The following is a 17935-nucleotide window of genomic DNA, read 5'->3' on the forward strand; positions in this document are numbered from 1 at the left end:
TCTATAAGGGATTGACAACCCCTTCATAGCGTTGGGAGCAAGCTTTTTGTGTTTGTGCACGCACTTGTGATACTCCTTCACTCTATCGATACCTTGGTTCTCAAACTGAGGGAAATACTTACCACCGCTGAGCTACATCACCCTTTCCGCTTCGAGGGAACACCAAGGCAAGGCTCCAAGGCCACGGGGGAAATCCTTTGCATATTTGCCTAGGAAGTCCCTTAAGGCGTAGCCGCACCAGAAGGATTCCTCGTGCCGTAACACGCTTATTTCTGGCGCCGTTGAAAGGTCTTTTGTTGCAGTAGCAGAAGTATTTCTGGCGCCGTTGCTGGGGAAGGAGAGATCTATCCAAGTAGGTATCACAAACTCATATCCTGCATTTACTTTTTTGCCAGTTGCCTCTCGTTTTCCTCTCCCCCACTTCACATTTGCCGTTTTCATTTGCCTTTCTCCTTTGTCGTTTTCATTTGCCTTTCTCCTTTGTCGTTTTCTTTTGCCCGTTTCACTCTCTCTTCCTGCTCGTTTGTGTGTGAGATAGTCCATCAATGGCTAGACCCACCACTCCAAACGATACTCCTGAGAATGAAGTTCTCAATTTCAGGCAGAATGAGGAAGAAAATTTAAAGGACACTTGGTACAGGATTTGCAATGCTCAAAGTAGATGTACTGGTAAGCAATCCACTACCGTCCTCCTTCGCAGTTTCTATGTTGGGATTTCTCCTTGGAATAGGTACATCCTTGATACCATTGTAGGCGGGAATTTTTTGGGGAGCCATACTGTTGACTCCTATGGAGCTATCACGAATTTTGTAGGCTCACCCCCGCTCATGGTTAATGGAACTACCTTGACCTTGGAACACGTGATGCAAAGGCTTGACGCTATTGAAAACAAAATTGCCACAGTTGAACTTATTGAGGGTTTGGATAGAAAGATCCACAATCAAATTACTCAGTACGGATCCAAAGTGGGATTTTTTTTTGAAAAATTGAAGGGAGAAGGAACTTATAGTTAATGATTCTTCTAGAATTGGCAAACTAGAAGATGTCATAACCAACTTAGGTTCCGCTTTTGCCGCTTTGCAAAATACTCCAAATCTCACTCTCAAAAAGACTGTCAAGCCTGTTTTTGTTCCTAAAGCTAGTGGTGAGTCATCCAATAAAGATGAAGATCTTAAGATGATAAATGATCACACTACTTATGGTTTGAGCACCAAAGATGACTATACGTGATTCCATCACCTTTTCGCCTAGCTAGGGGCGTTAAACAAAAGTGCTTGTTGGGAGGCAACCCAACGAATCTATCCTTTTTCTTTCTGTTTTGTGTTTTCCACACTTTCATAATTCTGTTATGATTGTGTTTTTTTGTGTATCTTTTTGCGTTTGTGCCAAGCAAAACCGTTATGATTAGTCTTGGGGATGATCGTTTGGTCATGCTGGAAAAGACAGAAACTTTCTGCTCACCAAAAGAATTTTCATTTTTTTCCGTAAGAGATTTTGAGTTGATTCATTTTTCTGCTGATTGCTACGCAAATACTTCAGACTGTCGTAATTTTTCAGAATTTTTGAAGTACCAGAAGTATACAAAATATACAGATTGCTACAGACTAGTCTGCTGTTAACAGATTCTTTTTTTGTTGTGTTGGTTGCTTATTTTGATGAAACTATGGATAGTATCGGGGGATATTAGCCATGGAATATTGAAATACAGTAACCCATCAGCAGCATAAGTAGAATTTAAGTTTGCTACAGTACCTAAGGAAGTGGTGGTTTGGTTTCTCATACTAATGTTATCACGAGTTTCTGTTTAAGTTTCGTGTTGTGAGGTTTTCAAGTTTTGGGTGAAGTTCTTATGGACAAAGAGATAAAGAGTGGCAAGAGCTCAAGCTTGGGGATGCACAAGGCACCCCAAGAGATTCAAGGATGCCGTAAAAGCCTAAGCTTGGGGATGCCCCGGGAAGGCATCCCCTCTCTCGTCTTCAATCCATCGGTAACGTTACTTGGGGCTATATTTGTATTCACCACATGTTATGTGTTTTTGCTGGGAGCGTCTTGTATCGTAGGAGTATTTTTTTTTGTGTCACAATCATCCTTGCTGCACACCTAGAGAGAGAGACATGTACTCACCGTGATTTTTTCGAGCTTCGCTTATATCTTTTGCTACACAATTCAGCTCACATGTGCTTCACTTATATCTTTTGAGCTAGATACTTTTGCTCTGTGTGCTTCACTTATATATTTTAGAGCACATCGGTGCGTGGCTTGGTAGTTGATCTATGCTTTTAAAGTAGTCTCAAAAGGGGTAGTTATCCAAAGGGATATGAAAACTTCCACCTTCATGTGCATTGAATAGTTAGAGAAGTTTGATTCATCTCAATTAGTTTTGAGTTGTGGTTTTGGTAATATTGAAGTCATGCTAGTAAGGTGTTGTGGATCTAGAAATACTTGTGTTGAATTTAGTGATTCCCGTAGCATGCATGTATGGTGAACCGCTATGTGATGAAATCTGAGCATGATTAGTCTATTGATTGTCATCCTCTGCGTGGCGGTCGGGATCGCGCGATGGTTTATACCTACCAACCCTTCCCCTAGGAGTATGCGTTGAATGCTTTGTTTCGATTACTAATAAAACTTTTGCAACAAGTATATGAGTTCTTCATGGCTAATGTTGAGTCCATGGTTTAGATGCACTTTCACCTTCCACCATCGCTATCTTCTTAGTGCCGTGCAACTTTCGCCGGTGCACAAAACCCACCATTAGCCTCCCTCAAAACAGCCACCATACCTACCTACTACGGCTTTTTCAAAGTCATTCCGAGATATATTGCCATGCAACTACCACCATGACATGTGCCACCACGTCTACATTGCCATTGCATGATCGTAAGATAGCTAGCATGATGTTTCCATTAATGTCTATGCCATGCTAGATCATTGCCACGGTACACTACCGAAGGCATTCCATATAGAGTCATCGTTGCTCTGAGTTTTGAGTTGAAAGTGTGATGATCATCATTGATGGAGCATTGTCCCATGTGAGGAAATAAAAGAGGCCAAAGAAGCCCACCAAAATAAAAAAAATAAGAAAAGAGGCCAAAGAGCCCACCAAAAAAATAAAAAAATGAGAGAAAAAGAGAGAAGAGACAATGTTACCACTTTTCCACACTTGTGCATATTAAGCACCATGATCTTCATGATTAAGAGTCTCTCGTTTTGTCACCACCATATAGCTAGTGAGAAATTTTCATTATATAACTTGGCTTGTATATTCCAATGATAGGCTTCCTCAAAATTGCCTTAGGTCTTCGTGAGCAAGCAAGTTGGATGCACACCCACTAGTTTTATTTAAGAGCTTTCACATACTCTTAGCTCTAGTGCATCATTTGTATGGCAATCCCTACTCATTCACATTGATATCTATTGATGAGCATCTCCACAGCTCATTGATATGCCTAGTTAATGTGACCATCTTCTCCTTTTTTTGTCTTGCAACCTCCACCACACTCCACACCACTTATAGTGCTAAAACCATGGCTCACGCTCATGTATTGCGTGAGAGTTGAAAAGGTTTGAGAAAGTAAAGGTGTGAAACCATTAGTTGGCCAATACCGGGGATGTGCATGATTTAAATTCGTTGTGCAATGATGATAGAGCATAGCCAGACTATATGCTTTTGTAGGGATAACTTTCTTTTGGCCTTGTTATTTTGAAAGTTCATGATTACCTTGCTAGTTTGCTTGAATTATTATTGCTTCCACGTCAATAGCAAACTATTGTTTTGAATCTAATGGATCTGAACATTCACGTCACATAAAAGGAGTTACAAAGGACATCTATGCTAGGTAGCATCAAAGCATCAAAAAATCATTCTTTATCACTTCCCTACTCGAGGACGAGCAGGAGTTAAGCTTGGGGATGCTTGATACGTCTCAAACGTATCTATAATTTTTGATGGTTTCATGTTGTTATCTTGTCATCTTTGGATGTTTTATGTACCTTTTATATCTTTTTTGGGACTAACTTATTAATTCAGTGCCAAGTGCGAGTTCCTTTTTTTCTGTGTTTTTGGCTCTTTTCAGATCTGATTTTGGAACGGAGTCCAAACGGAGTAAAATCCTCGAAATGATTTTTTTCCCGAACGAAAGAAGATGAGGGGGCTTGTGGGCCAAGCCAGGAGGGCTACAGGGAGCCCACAAGCCCCACATCCGCCACCAGGGGGCGGCGGTGGGCAGGCTTGTGGCCTCCCTGGCGTCCCCCTGACCTAGATCCTGCGCCTATATATTCCCTAAAATACAGAAAAAATCAAGGGATCAACGAAAATACTTTTCCACCACCGCAAGCTTCCGTTTCCGCGAGATCTCATCTGGAGACCCTTCCCGGTGCCCTGCCGGAGGGGACTTTGGAGTTGGAGGGCTTCTTCATCAACATCATCGCCCCTCCAATGACTCGTGAGTAGTTCACTTCAGACCTACGGGTCCGTAGTTAGTAGCTAGATGGCTTCTTCTCTCTCTTGGATCTTCAATACAAAGTTCTCCATGATCTTCATGGAGATCTATCCGATGCAATCCTCTTTGGCGGTGTGTTTGTCGAGATCCGATGAATTGTGGATTTGTGATCAGATTATCTATGATATATATTTGAGTCTTTGCTGATTTCTTATATGCATGATTTGATATCCTTGTAAGTCTCTCCGAGTCTTGGGTTTTGTTTGGCCAACTAGATCTATGATTCTTGCAATGTGAGAAGTGCTTGGTTTTGGGTTCTTAGCATGTGGTGACCTTTCCCAGTGATAGTAGGGGCAGCAAGGCACACATCATGTAGTTGCCATCAAGGGTAACAAGGTGGGCTCTGTCGTAGATATGAGATTGGCCATCTACATCATGTCATCTTGCTTAAGGCGTTACTCTGTTCTTTTGGACTTAATACACTAGATGCATGCTGGATAGCGATCGACGTGTGGATTAATAGTAGTAGATGCAGAAAGTATCGATCTACTTGTTGTGGACGTGATGCCTATAGATATAATCATTGGCATAGATGAAGTCACGACTTTGCGCAGTTCTATCAATTGCTCGACAGTAATTTGTTCACCCACCGTCTACTTGCTTTCATGAGAGAAGCCACTAGTAAACACTACGGCCCCCGGGTCTATTCACACCTATCGTTTCCACTTTCGCTTTTACTTTGCTTTGTTACTTTGTTGCTTTCAGTTCTCACTTGGCGAACAATCTATAAGGGATTGACAACCCCTTCATAGCGTTGGGAGCAAGCTTTTTGTGTTTGTGCAGGCACTTGTGATACTCCTTCACTGGATCGATACCTTGGTTCTCAAACTGAGGGAAATACTTAACACCGCTGCGCTACATCACCCTTTCCGCTTCGAGGGAACACCAACGCAAGGCTCCAAGGCCACGGGGGAAATCCTTTGCATATTTGCCTAGGAAGTCCCTTAAAGTGTAGCCGTAGCAGAAGGATTCCTCGTGCCGTAACACGCTTATTTCTGGCGCCGTTGGAAGGTCTTTTGTTGCAGTAGTAGTGGGCAAGATCTAACATGGTGCCCTTCAATTTTGCACTTGAAGCAAATAATCTTGGACGAATTCTTGACTTGTTCTTGGCCCTTCTTCTTTAAGTTTTTGGACTTCTTCTTCTTGTTGGAGTTGAATCCAAGTCCATCTTTGTCATTCGGGGATTTTGCCCACACAAGACATTGTTGAGTGTGGACATCCCTTCATGACTCTTTTCCAAGTCTTTCTTCAAAGAAGTGACTTGGGCCTTGAGCTCTTCGATTTACTCTACATGGTTAGTATCAACACAAGTACTAGAGGAAGTATAAGCTTCATTGTTAGAGCAACAAGGCAAGGAAAGTAATTCATCACGAGAGGTAGCAACATTATGAGTAGAATAATTACTAGGACTAGCACATGGTGATATAGCATTTTGACTAGAAGTAGTGCCATTGTCCACATGTGGCTCACTTGATGTTACCTTGGTAGTAATAGCCTCACGAGCTAATTTTAGCGCATTATGGGATGCTAGAAGATCATCATAAGATCTTGTGAGCATTACATGACTTTCTTCCAATTTCCCATAATTGCTTGATAGCAACTCAAGTTGAGCCCTTATCTCAACATTCTCCTTTAAAATGGATGCTTCACACGAAGTAGAGTTAGTAGCACAAGCATCATCATTAGCAATAAGAGGAGAAGGCACCTTGGCAAGCTCTTTAGCATATGAAGCTTCAAGTTGAGCATGAGACTCAGTGAGTTCGATGAGCGAACTCTTAATAGCCCTTGAGCCATTTTCGAGGTGCTCATAGTCCTCAAGGAGTTTAGCATGTGCAACTTCAAGCTTATCATTTTTAGTTCTAAAATCATTAGCCACCTCGAGAGCTCTATCATGGGATTCCTTTAATCTAGATAATTCTAGAGCAAATGTTTCCTCAAGAGATTCCTTGGTGGTTTGTTCATTTTCAAGAGCTTGAGATAGCTCTGCGATCTCATTAGCGTAATCACACTCATGACCTTCCATTGTCTCAATGGTGGCCTCATGCTCGTCAAGATGAGCTTCCAACTCCTCAATGTATTTCTTGCCCTCAGTGGCAATAGACATGATTTCCAAGAAGTTGGAACAAGCAAGTTTATTCTTATAAAGAGATTTAAAAACCATTTCACCCTTAATTTTTAAGGATGCAATATTATCACTCTCTTCATCATTATCCTCATCCCCATTATCATCAACATCATCATCATGAGATATATTGGGATTCAAAGTAGGAGATACCTTTGAAGCCTTAGCCATAAGGCAAAAGTGAGTAACAATAGATGATGATGTAGGATCCCTTGAAGCATCATTCAAGGCCACATCTTGTTCCATGGAGTGATGAATTTCCTCTACATTGTTAGCACAACAACTCGAGGAAATAGATACATTTTTATCATGGCAACAAGATATAGGAAGCATATAATCATGAGATTTAGTCAAGCAGTTTTTACATGATATGCAAGGACTATCAACACAAGCATGTAAAACATTTAGAGTGCTCGAAGTGTTAACGCCCAAAGATGAAGCATTGCAACAATATACTAATGAAGGATCATCAACAATAAGCGCACTATCATCATTGCAATGATCTACACTACTCACCATATCATTACCTTGTGGCAATCCACATGTAGGTGAAGTAGATGAAGTTGAGAAGACCACACGACCTGAGGTGGAGGGAGAACAATCGTTCCCACAAATCTTGGACATACCATATTTATCTTGAAGCTTTGTCCACAACTCATGAGCATCCCGGAATGGCATGAGTTGAAATATAACTACATTGCTCAAAGCATCAAAAAGCACATTAGAAGCCTGAGCATTGAGATAAGAGTTTTTCTCATCCTCTAAAGATATATTTTGAGAATCCTTTGGAGGAGAAAAACCCATATCTACAATTCGCTCCAAGTTTGGGTCCATGACCCTAAAGTGATCAAGCATGCGAATTACCCAAACATCAAAATTTGTGCCATCGAAACTAAGAGTGTCAGAGAATCCTAAACCCCTAGTCGACATCATTACTCTCTAGGTGGTTAAACCTAATAAAGAGACACCTAGCTCTGATACCAATTGAAAGGACGTGAATGTCGCCTAGAGGGGGGTGAATAGGCGCTTTAAAATAATTACGGTTTAGGCTTGAACAAATGCGGAATAAAACTAACGTTTAATTTGTCAAGCACAAAACCTAAAACAACTAGGCTCACCTATGTGCACCAACAACTTATGCTAAGCAAGATAAACAACTAAGTGATAGAAAGATATATGACAATAAACAATATTGCTATCACAAAGTAAAGTGCATAAGTAAAGGGTTCGGGTAAGAGATAACCGAGGCACGCGGAGACGATGATGTATCCCGAAGTTCACACCCTTGTGGATGCTAATCTCCGTTGGAGTGGTGTGGAGGCACAATGCTCCCCAAGATGCCACTAAGGCCACCGTAATCTCTTCATGCTCTCACACAATGCAAGATGTTGTGACTCCACTAAGGGACCCTTGAGGGCGGTCACCGAACCCGTACAAATGGCAAACCTTGGGGGCGGTCATCGATACCCGTACAAATTGCTCGAGGCAATCTCCACAACCTAATTGGAGACCCCGACACTTGCCCGGAGCTTTACACCACAATGATTGAGCTCCGAGACACCACCATGCTTCTAGGACGCCAAAGCATCCACGAAGAACAATATCTAGGGTACCAAGTACCAAAGGTAATAAGCTTCTCAAACTTTACTTCCACGTATCACCGTGGAGAACTCAAACGATGCAACTAATGTAATGGCAAGGGCACACGGAGTGCCTAAGTCCTTCTCTCCCAAATCCACCAAAGCAACTAATGCTAGGGAGGAAAATGAGAGGAAGAACGAAGAAGAACACGAAGAACTCCAAGAACTAGACCCAAGGGGTACCCCTCACTTAGAGGAGAAAGTGATTGGTGGAAATGTGGATCTAGATCTCCTCTCTCTTTTCCCTCAAGAACTAGCAAGAATCATTTGAGGGATTGAGAGTTAGCAAGATCGAAGAAGGTCAACAATGGGGGAAGAACACGAGATTAAGAGATTTGGTTCAATGGGGAAGAAGACACCCTTTTATAGGTGGGGAAAATCCAACCGTTATGCTTCAGAGCCCTCACAGAGCGGTACTACTGCTCGGTAGGTTCACCAACCATGCTGAGGATGCGAAAACAGTCCGACGGAGCGGTACTACCGCTCCTGGAGCAGTACTACCGCTAGGGAGTGGTAGTAAAAAATTACTACCGCTAGCACCAGGAGCGGTACTACCTCTAGATACTGAAACTGCTCTAACTTTTGCATACGGACTCCGAATTCAACGAAACCAAGTTTGTTGGAAAGCTAACGACATGGGCTCACACAATCCTTATAGAAATATAAATAAGAAGCAAGTGAGAAAAGTACCATAAGAAAATGGTGAGAACCCTTCTTCGAATAAGACCGGTAAAAACTCCCAACATCGAAAACATCATAGAAGATGCATATGGACTCCGTTTTCGATGAACTCAAGCTTGTCATGAAGATGAACATAAGATCTAAAACTCACAAAGAGAAACACCAAACAACAACCAAGAAGTATGATGCAAGGATGCAAATGGTTTGAGCTCTCAACGAACGATACGATCAAGCTACTCACTTGAGAGCCCCGCTTGACAGTACGACAATCTATCCTAAAACAGAAAACCTATCAAGGGCAAACCTATACCTTGCACCTCGTCCTCTTGAGATAGATGACGATGATCTTGGCTTCCTCAAGATGGACCACCTTTCTTGATTGCATTGGCTTGATGAAGACTAGTTGATTACTCCCCCATACACACTATGGGTGAGCCGCTCTTCAGCATATCTTCACAAGTCCATTGCCACCATCCTCCACCACTTGATGTCATCCTCCATGGGTTGTATGAGATCTTCCTCTTGACGCAAGCCCATGGAAACACACCTAACCCCACATGGAACTCTCACGAAGACCATGGGTTAGTACACAAATACGTAATGGACAATGCTTACCATACCATGGGATCACTTGATCCCTCTCAGTACATCTTGTACGCTTTGTGTGTTGATCATCTTGATTTACTCCTTGTCTGACGATCTTGATCAACCTTGTGTCTCTATGACCATTCTTTGGATAATACCTTGAATACCACCTTGGTCATCATATAAACTCCTCGAACCCAACAGATGGACTTCAAGAAGTGCCTATGGACAAATCCTATAAATATAACTTAAGGAAACCATTAGTCCATAGGAATTGTCATCAATTACCAAAACCACATATGGAGATATATGCTCCAACAGATGGGTTGGATGAGATCTATCATGTAATCGAGTTAGTTTTGATGGGGATTGATCCCCAGTATCCACTATGTTCGGTGATTGATGTTGCTACTACTTTGCTATGCTTAATTCTTGTCAATATGGCCCGAGTGCCATGATTTCAGATCTGAACCTATTATGTTCACATCAATATATGTGTGTTCTTGATCCTATCTTGCAAGTTGTAGTCACCTACTATGTGTTATGACCCGGCAACCTTGGAGTGACAATAGCCGGAACCACTCTCGAAGATGACCATAGTATGAGGAGTTCATGTATTCACTAAGTGCTAATGCGTTGTTCCGGTTCTCTATTAAAAGGAGAACCTTAATATCCCGTAGTTTCCATTAGGACCCCGCTGCCACAGGAGAGATGGACAATAGATGTCATGCAAGTTCTTTTCCCTAAGCACGTATGACTATATACGGAATGCATGCTACATTACATTGACGAACTGGAGCTAGTTACATATCTCCCCATGTTATAACTGTTGCATGATGAATGTCATCCGGCATAATTATCCATCACCGATCCAATGCCTACGAGTTTTTCCTACTGGTCCTTGCTATGTTACTTTGTCGATACTACTGTCACTGCTACTACTGTTACTCTGTCGCTACTGCTGTCACTGCTGCTACTGTTACTCTGTCGCTACTGATGTCACTGCTGCTACTATTACCGTTGCTACTGTTGCTATCACACAGTTTTGCTACTGATACTTTGCTGCAGATACTAAGTCTTTCAGGTGTGGTTGAATTGACAACTCAAGTGCTAATACTCGAGAATATTCTTTGGCTTCCCCTTGTGTCGAATCAACAAATTTGGGTTGAATACTCTACCCTCGAAAACTACTGCGATCCCCTATACTTGTGGGTTATCAAGACTATTTTCTAGCGCCGTTGCCGGGGAGGCATAGCACTATTCTTTGAGTCACTTGGGATTTACGTCTGTTGATCACTATGAGGAATCCGAGAGATCCAAAAACTAAAGCGCGCTCAACTACGAGGACATGTAAGGAACAACCATCTAGCTCTGCACTTGATTCACGTTCAGTTATGAGTAAGTTTGCGACACCACCTCCTGCTAGAAATTTTGATGTGTCGCCTGTGCTTGATGATGCTACTTCTGTTTTCCATGATTCTTGTGATGATGCTTTGCTTGATACTGCTTTGCCACTAGGTGCATTCCTAGATGCACAAATTGCTAGAGTTGTTGCTAGATGTGATGATACTTCTGAAACTGCTGAGATTATTGAAGTAGAACCTGCTATTTCGCCTGTTAGAACTAGCTCTCCTAGATATGAATTGCCTGATATATCCGAGGGTTATGTTATGGAGGGACAGATAGCTGAGGACTTTCTTGCTTGTAAGGATAGCTATGATCTTGAGAAATTACTGCGCAAGTGGAAAGAAAAATCTTTGAACGCTAGGATGAAATACGACCCGAAGTTTGCTACTTCGCCTATCTTTGTGACCGATAAGGATTATGAATTCTCTGTCGACCCTGAGTTAATCACTTTGGTCGAATCTGATCCTTTTCATGGTTATGAGTCTGAAACGGTTGTAGCACATCTTACTAAGCTGCACGATATAGCCACCCTATTCACGAGGGAGGAAAAGATCCGCCACTACTATATCCTTAAGCTGTTTCCTTTCTTGCTAAAGGATGATGCTAAGACTTGGTTCACTTCTCTTGCTCCTGGTTGTGTGCATAGTCCCCAGGATATGATCTACTACTTCTCTGAGAAATATTTTCCTTCCCATAAGAAGCAAGCTGCCTTGCAAGAAATATATAACTTTGCGCAAGTTGAAGAAGAGAGTCTCCCACAAGCTTGGGGGAGGCTCGTCCAGCTGTTGAATGCTTTGCCTGATCACCCTCTTGAGAAGAATGAAATACTTGATATCTTCTATAATGGACTAACCGATGCTTCTAGGGACCACCTAGATAGTTGTGTTGGTTGTGTTTTTAGGGAACGAACTGTGGAACAAGCTGAGATCCTATTGAATAATATCTTGTGCAATGAGAATGCTTGGACTATTCCTGAACCACCTCCGAAGCCAACTCTGAAGAAAAGAGGTATCCTATTTCTCAGTCCTGAAGATATGCAAGAAGCTAAGAAATCTATGAAAGAGAAAGGCATTAAATCTGAAGATGTCAAAAATCTACCACCTATCAAAGAGATCCATGGTCTTGATAACCCGACACAGGTAGTAGAGGTAAATTCTCTTCGTAGATTCAATGAGAGTGATATTCCTTTTGATAAACCTGCTAGCTTATGCGTGGATGAATTTGATAACTTTGTTGCCAAACAACAAAGTTTCAATGATTATGTTAGCAGACAATTGGGACAGAATGCTCGTATGCTTAGTCATTTAAGTGCTTGTGTGGATAGAAACGTCAATGATCTTAAGCTTTTGAGTAAACATGCCTCTATGGTTACTACTCAAGTAGAACAAGTACTTAAGGCTCAAAATGACTTGCTCAATGAGTTGAATGACAATTCTGTCAGAGTCGTCACTAGAGGTGGTAGAATGACCCAGGAACCTTTGTATCATGAGGGTCATCCTAAGAGAATTGAACAAGATTCTCAAGGAGTTAGCACCGAGGCACCTAGTCATCCTAGAAAGAAAGAGAAAGATGATAGGAACCTGCACGCTAGCAACCCTATTGCTGTTACACCTGAGAATCCAAACGATGTCTCTGTTTCTGATGCCGAAACACAATCTGGTGATGAACATGAGCCTAGTGATAATATCGCTAGTGGTGTTCATGATGATGCTCAACCTAGCAATGATAAGGATGTTGAGATTGAACTTGTTGATCTTGATAACCCACAACCTAAGAATAGGAGATACGATAAGAACGATTTCATTGCTAGGAATCATGGTAAAGAAAGGTAACCATGGGTTCAGAAACCCATGCCCTTTCCTCCCAAACCATCCAAGAAAAAGGATGATGAGGATTTTGAGCGATTTTTTGAAATGATTAGACCTGTCTTTCTGCAAATGCGTTTGACAGATATGCTCAAAATATCTCCTTATGCTAAGTACATGAAGGATATTGTGACTAATAAGAGGAGGATACCTGAGGTTGAGATTTCCACCATGCTCGCTAATTATACCTTCAAAGGTGGAACTCCTAAGAAACTAGGTGATCCTGGAGTGCCCACTATACCTTGCTCCATTAAAGAAAACTACGTTAGAACCGCTTTATGCGATCTTGGAGCCGGTGTTAGTGTTATGCCTCTCTCTCTTTATCGTAGGCTTGAACTGGATAAGTTGACACCCACCGAAATCTCTCTGCAAATGAACGACAAATCAACTGCTTTCCCTATCGGCATTTGCGAGGATGTGCCTATTGTGGTTGATAACGTTACTATCTTAACAGACTTTGTTATTCTGGATATTCCCGAGGATGATGCCATGGCGTTCCTCCTTGGAAGACCCTTTTTAAACACTGCAGGGGTTGTTATTGATTGCAACAAAGGCAATGTCGCTTTCCATGTCAATGGTAATGAGCATACGGTGCACTTTCCGAACAAACTGTTGGAGAACGTCGCATGGGAAACAAAAAATTTCCTACGTGCACGAAGACCTATCATGGTGATGTCCATCTACGAGAGGAGATTTGGATCTACGTACCCTTGTAGATCGCACAACAGGAAGCGTTAAGAAACGCGGTTGATGTAGTGGAACCGGTCTCTCGTAAGCGTACGAGTAAGGTTGGTCCGAGCCACTTCAATCCAACAATACTGCCGAATCGAGAAAAGACTAAGGAGGGCAGCAAATCGAACATCAACGCCCACAAAAACTTTTGTGTTCTAGTCGAGATTACATCTACGCATGAACCTAGCTCATGATGCCACTGTTGGGGAACATTGCATGGGAAACAAAAAAATTCCTACGCACACGAAGACCTATCATGGTGACGTTCATCTACGAGAGGGAGATCGGATCCACGTACCCTTGTAGATCGCTAAGCGGGGAGCGTTAAGAAACGCGGTTGATGTAGTGGAACACCTTCGTGATTCAAATCACCGTCATCCCATGATCCGTCCCGATCTAGCACCGAACGGACGACACCTCCGCGTTCAGCACACGTACAGCTCGATGACGATCCCCGCCTTCTTTATCCAGCAAGAGAGATGGGGAAGTAGATGAGTTCTCCGGGAGCGTGACGGCGCGCCAGTGATGGTGACGATCTATTCCTGCAGGGCTTCGCCCGAGCTCCGCAGAAAACCGATCTAGAGGAAGAACTACGAAGTAGAGGTTTAGGGTTGCACGTGGCTAAAGTTGTGTCTCAAAAACCCTCAAACATCTAGTATACATTGGAGGAGGGGAGGGGATAGCCTTGGGGCTCAAGGGATCCCCTAGGGCGTCAGCCGAAGTGGGAGAGGAGGGACTCCAACTCCAATTCGGTTTGGGGAAGGAGGAGTCCCTTCCTTCCTTCCCACCTCCCTCTTTTTTTTCTTTCTCCTTGATTTACTTTCCTTGGCCGAAATATTCCACTTGGGCTGAACTCACCAGCCCACTAAGGGCTGGTGCTCCACCCATGGGCTATTAGGTTCACTCCCGGGTGGGTGGGCCCCTCCCGATAAAAACCCGGAACCCATTCGTCACTTTCGGTACACTGCGGGTAATGCCCGAAATCTTTCCGGAGGCCAAATGAAACAATCCTATATATCAATCTTCGTTTCCGGAACATTCCGGAAACCCTCGTGACATCCGTGATCTCATCCAGAACTCTGAACAAACCTTCACTCACCAACACCTATAACTCAACTATACCGAAACGTCACCGAACCTTAAGTATGCAGACCCCGCGGGTTCGAGAACTATGCAGACATGACCTGAGACACTCCCCGGTCAATATCCAACAGCGGGAACTGGATGTCCATATTTGATCCTACATATTCTATGAAGATCTTATCGGTTGAACCTCTGTGCCAAGGATTCATATAATCCCGTATACCATTCCCTTTGTCGTTCGGTATGTTACTTGCTCGAGATTTGATCGTTGGTATCCCTATACTGTTGGAATTATGCCCTAGAGGCAATAATAAATATAGTTATTATTATAATTCCTGTATCAAGATAATCGTTTATTATCCATGCTATAATTGTATTGAATGAAGACTCATTTACATGTGTGGATACATAGACAAAACACTGTCCCTAGCAAGCCTCTAGTTGGCTAGCCAGTTGATCAAAGATAGTCAGTGTCTTCTGATTATGAACAAGGTGTTGTTGCTTGATAACTGGATCACGTCATTAGGAGAATCACGTGATGGACTAGACCCAAACTAATAGACGTAGCGTGTTGATCGTGTCATTTTGTTGCTACTGTTTTCTGCGTGTCAAGTATTTGTTCCTATGACCATGAGATCATATAACTCACTGACACCGGAGGAATGCTTTGTGTGTATCAAACGTCGCAACGTAACTGGGTGACTATAAAGATGCTCTACAGGTATCTCCGAAGGTGTTAGTTGAGTTAGTATGGATCAAGACTGGGATTTGTCACTCCGTGTGACGGAGAGGTATCTCGGGGCCCACTCGGTAATACAACATCACACACAAGCCTTGCAAGCTATGTGACTTAGTGTAAGTTACGTGATCTTGTATTACGGAACGAGTAAAGAGACTTGCCGGTAAACGAGATTGAAATAAGTATGGGGATACTGACGATCGAATGTTGGGCAAGTAACATACCGAAGGACAAAGGGAATGACATACGGGATTATATGAATCCTTGACACTGAGGTTCAAACGATAAGTTCTTCGTAGAATATGTAGGATCCAATATGGGCATCCAGGTCCCGCTATTGGATATTGACCGAGGAGTCTCTCGGGTCATGTCTACATAGTTCTCGAACCCGCAGGGTCTGCACACTTAAGGCTCGACGTTGTTTTATGCGTATTTGAGTTATATGGTTGGTTACCGAATGTTGTTCGGAGTCCCGGATGAGATCACGGACGTCACGAGGGTTTCCGGAATGGTCCGGAAACTAAGATTGATATATAGGATGACCTCATTTGATTACCGGAAGGTTTTCGGAGTTACCGGGAATGACGAATGGGTTCCGGGAGTTCACCGGGGGGGGGGGGCAACCCACCCCGGGGAAGCCCATAGGCCTTGAGGGTGGCACACCAGCCCTTAGTGGGCTGGTGGGATGCCCAAAAGGGCCCTATGCGCATTGGAAGAAAAATCAAAGAGAAAGAAAAAAAAGGAGGAGGTGGGAAGGGAAGGAAGGACTCCCACCCACCAAACCAAGTCCAACTCGGTTTGGGGGGGGAGACCTTCCCCCCTTGGCTCGGCCGACCCCCTTGGGGCTCCTTGAGCCCCAAGGCAAGGCCCCCCCTCTCCCACCTATATATACAGAGGTTTTAGGGCTGATTTGAGACGATTTTTCCACGGCAGCCCGACCACATACCTCCACGGTTTTTCCTCTAGATCGCGTTTCTGCGGAGCTCGGGCGGAGCCCTGCTGAGACGAGATCATCACCAACCTCCAGAGCGCCGTCACGCTGCCGAAGAACTCTTCTACCTCTCTGTCTCTCTTGCTGGATCAAGAAGGCCGAGATCATTGTCGAGCTGTACGTGTGCTGAACGCGGAGGTGCCGTCCGTTCGATACTAGATCGTGGGACTGGTCGCGGGATTGTTCGCGGGGCGGATCGAGGGACGTGAGTACGTTCCACTACATCAACCGCGTTCACTAACGCTTCTGCTGTATGGTCTACAAGGGTACGTTATCATTCATCCCCTCTCGTAGATGGACATCACCATGATAGGTCTTCGTGCGCGTAGGAAATTTTTTGTTTCCCATGCGACGTTCCCCAACATATACCTATTTCAATCTCGTTACCGGTAAGTCTCTTTACTCGTTCCTTAATACAAGATCTCGTGACTAACACATTAGCCACATTGCTTGCAAGGCTTATATGTGATGTTGTATTACCGAGTGGGCCCCGAGATACCTCTCTGTCACACGGAGTGACAAATCCCAGTCTTGATCCATGCTAACTCAACGGACACCTTCAGAGATACGTGTAGAGCACCTTTATAGTCACCCAGTAACGTTGTGACGTCTGATACACACAAGGTATTCCTTCGGTTTTAGTGAGTTACATGATCTCATGGTCATAGGAATGAATACTTGACACGCAGAAAACAATAGCAACAAAATGACACGATCACATGCTACGTTTTTAGTTTGGGTCTTGTCCATCACATCATTCTCCCAATGATGTGATCCAGTCATCAAGTGACAATACTTGCATATGGTCAGAAAACCTTAACCATCCTTGATCAACTGGCTAGTCAACTAGAGGCTTACTAGGGACATTGTTTTTTCTATATATCCACACATGCATCTATGTTTTCATTCAATACAATTATAGCCTCCAACAGAACCGACAAAAGCTTCCAACATCGAAAACATCATAGAAGATGCATATACACTCCGTTTTCGATGAACTCGAGCTGGTCATGAAGATGACCATAAGCTCTAAAACTCACAAGGAGAAACACCAAACAAGAACCAAGATATTATGCAAGGATGCAAATGGTTTGAGCTCTCAACGAACGATACGATCAAGCTACTCACTTGAGATCTCCCCTTGATAGTAGGACAAACTATCCTACAATAGAAACACATATCAAGGGCAAACCTATACCTTGCACCTAGTCCTCTTGAGCTAGATGATGATGATCTTGGCTTCCTCAAGATGGACCACCTTTCTTGATTGCTCCCCCATACTCATTATGGGTGAGCCACTCTTCAGCACATCCTTCACAAGTCCATTGCCACCACAATGGACGGCAAGCTTCAAGCATGATATCTTTGTGATGCTTCACTTGAACTTGCAAACTGCAATCTTGATGACGATCACCACTTGATGTCATCCTTCATAGGTTGAATGCGATCTTATTCTTGACGCAAACCCATGTAAACACACCTAACCCCACATAGAACTCTCACGAAGACATGTGTTAGTACACAAAAGTGTCATGGACAATGCTTACGATACCATGGGATCACTTGATCCTTCCCGGTACATCTTGTA

Source organism: Hordeum vulgare, chromosome 3H (assembly GCF_904849725.1).
Source record: "Hordeum vulgare subsp. vulgare chromosome 3H, MorexV3_pseudomolecules_assembly, whole genome shotgun sequence".
NCBI lineage: Eukaryota > Viridiplantae > Streptophyta > Magnoliopsida > Poales > Poaceae > Hordeum > Hordeum vulgare.